The sequence below is a fragment of the Cebus imitator genome, unplaced genomic scaffold, assembly GCF_001604975.1.
Source record: "Cebus imitator isolate Cc_AM_T3 unplaced genomic scaffold, Cebus_imitator-1.0 Scaffold115, whole genome shotgun sequence".
NCBI lineage: Eukaryota > Metazoa > Chordata > Mammalia > Primates > Cebidae > Cebus > Cebus imitator.
This window is the reverse complement of record NW_016107430.1, coordinates 2,240,290-2,243,267: the sequence shown is the minus strand read 5'-3', so window position 1 is coordinate 2,243,267 and position 2,978 is coordinate 2,240,290. Positions and strand designations below refer to the sequence as shown.

The window sequence follows — 2,978 nt, the reverse complement described above, 5'->3', positions numbered from 1 at the left end:
AAAAAAAAAAAAAAAAAAAGAGAGAGATACGATTAAAGCGGGAGGTACCAGAGAAAGTCAGCTATTCAAGATAAGAGGAAGGTGACCCAAAGCTGAGTGCACAAGACAAAGAAAGCAAATACACAAAACACATGCTGCAACCATGGCCAGGGTGGCTGCCTTTAACTCATCACTACACTTGTTAGACAAGATAGAGCCTCAGAATCATCACATTCCACTTTGAAAAACTAAAGAAAATCCAGTCTCCATCCCTAATGAATAGTTCAAAATTTACAAGCAACACAGTGGTGGGAAAATGTGTCTACTGCATAAAATGGTTTTATTACCTATGAGTCTAACAAAGAGCAAAACCCTCTTAATTGGTAGGGCTTCAGGACCTAATTGTTCAACATGGGTTGATGGAACAGAGAGGGGATTCCAAGTAAACATACTGGATTTCAGATGAAAGAAAACAGACAAGGAATAGGTTCCAAAGAAACAGAACAGCTACTAGACAGTAAGCGTAAACAGATGAAAGAGGAAGAAGTTCCAAGTATACAGGCTGGGTTTTCTTTTTTTTTTCTGAGACTGAGTATCACTCTGTCACACAGGGTGGAGTGCAGTGGTGCAATCTTTGCTTACTGCAACCTCGCCCTCCCCGGTTCAAGCAATTCTCATGCCTCAGCCTCCTGAGTGACTATAGGCATGCCCCAGCTAACTTTTGTACTTTTAGTAGAGACGAGGTTTCGCCATGTTGGCCAGGCTGATCTGGAATTCCTGACTTCAGGTGATCCACCCACCTCAGCCTCCCAAAGTGCTGGGATTACACGCGTGCTCCACCATGCTTGGCCTCAGGCTGGTTTTTAACAGTAACTCATATTATAAGACTGTAGTCACTGGTGAAGTATATGTAGAAGAGCAGCCAATAAATTTTTGTTTTTTTGAGACAAAGTGTTGCTCTGTCGCCCAGACTGGAGTGCAGTGGCATAATCTTAGCTCCCTGCAAACTCCACCTCCCAGGTTCAAGTGATTCTCCTGCCTCAGCCTCTCAAGTAGTTGGAATTACAGACGTGCGCCACCATGCCTAGCTAATTTTTGTATTTTTAGTAGAGACAGGGTTTCACCATGTTGGCCAAGCTGGTCTTGAATTCCTGACCTCGTGATCCACCTACCTCGGCCTCCCAAAGTGCTGGGATTACAGGCATGAGCAACCGCGCCTGGCCAAGAAATTTTTGAGTGGAGGCTTTTCCTTTCTCCTGGACAACTATCCTTTGTCCTCCAGATCCACTGTCCATACTTTCTGCCTAAACTCTGTGCCCTGGGGCCTAGCTTGTAGGGATCACATATCTAGGTCCCCTGTCTTCTTGCTTCTGTGTTCAGACAAGTCTTGCTGGCAGGAAACAGGAGAAAGGAAGGAGAATGAGGTCTGGATATTTATTCTTTCCATTTCTTCCACCAAAGGCACCACTGCTGTCAAGGCTACCCTCTCCACATTATTTTTTTCTCTAGGTTCTGGCAAAAGTGACCTCTTCTTGCCTATGTGAACCTTGGGATATTAGTTACTAATGCAGAGTAATGATCTAGCCCTTGTGGTTTCCTTGAACTTTGTAACATCTTACTAAATAAATGGTATCTTGATTAAACTTTCTTCAGATTACCCAAATGAAGTATGTCATTTCTTTGCTAATACACTCTACAAAGCATGAAAACTTTAGAGTAATCAAAAGAGTATGATGCCAGTTTAGTCACAAATAGGTCAAGGGACAAGTACAGCCTCTAGAAGACAACCTTGAATTAGAATATACAGTATGTGATAAAGGGGTATTTAAAACCATTGGAAAAGATATAAATTGTTAGTGAATGTTATTTGGACAATCAGCCATCAAATTGAAAAAATAAATGAAGGTAAAATCCCCACCTCATACCAAGAATACAAATTTGAATTTTAAGCCATATAAAATCCAGGGGAAGAAAGCTATTGATCCATTAGGCCTGTTTTTATTCAATGATTACATCATGTTAGGCACTAATCTGGGAGCCAGAATCTGGTAATGAACAAGACAAGCCTTTTGGCATTTCCATTCTAGTAGGCAGACAGCTGACAACCATGCAAGAAAAGCATCAGACACTGTGAGTGCCAGGTGGAGAATGAATGGTGATGTGATCAGATGGTGACTAATTTTAGACTGGAGAGTCACAGAAAACTTCTCAGGAGGGTAACACGCTAAGATCAGAATGATAAGAAAAAGTTTGATTGAGAGCAGCCTGGCCAACATAGTGAAACCCCGTCCATACCAAAAATACAAAAAATAGCCAGGCGTGGTGGCAGGTGCCTATAGTCCCAGCTACTCAGGAGACTGAGGTAGGACAATTGCTTGAACCTGGTAGGTAGAGGTTGCAGTGAGCCGACATGGCTCCATTGTACAATGGCGCCAGCATGGGCAACAGAGTGAGACTGTTGAAAGAGAGAGAGAAAAAAAGAACAAGTGAGTTGGCCATTTGAAGATGGGGAAGCATGAGAGTCAGAGATGAAACAGCTCCCCAGCAAGAATGAAAGTCAGTGCACTCAAGGAATAGGAAGGAGGTCAGCAAGCATGTGCCATGGAAGAAGTTGGCTAAACATGGCCAGAGTAGAGAGGTTTGGTTTTACTCTGGGTATAATGGGAAGCCACGGGAGGGTTTCCAGCAAGAAACAACACTATCTGGTTTATATTTTATGATTTTAGTTTATCATTTTATTTTTTGAAAAGGCATCTCATTCTGTCGCCCTGGCTGGAGTACAATGGTGCAATCTCTGTTCACTGCAACCTCCATCTCCCAGGTTCAAGCTCCAGGGCAGCTTGCTGCCTCAGCCTCCCGAGTAGCTGGGATTGTAGGCACCTGTCACCATGCCTGGCTAATAACCTTTTAAAAAGCCATAATACAACTTTGGGAGGTCAAGGCAGGTGGATCACCTGAGGTCAGTAGTTCGAGACCAGCCTGGCAAACCTGGTGAAACC

General features: G+C 43.3%; 1 protein-coding gene across 7 annotated transcripts in view; it reads right to left on the bottom strand.

Annotated features, from left to right (window-relative positions):
- The window catches only part of TOM1L1 (target of myb1 like 1 membrane trafficking protein), a 59,865-nt gene that overhangs the window by 30,381 nt on the left and 26,506 nt on the right, over positions 1–2,978 (bottom strand). The window lies entirely within an intron of this gene.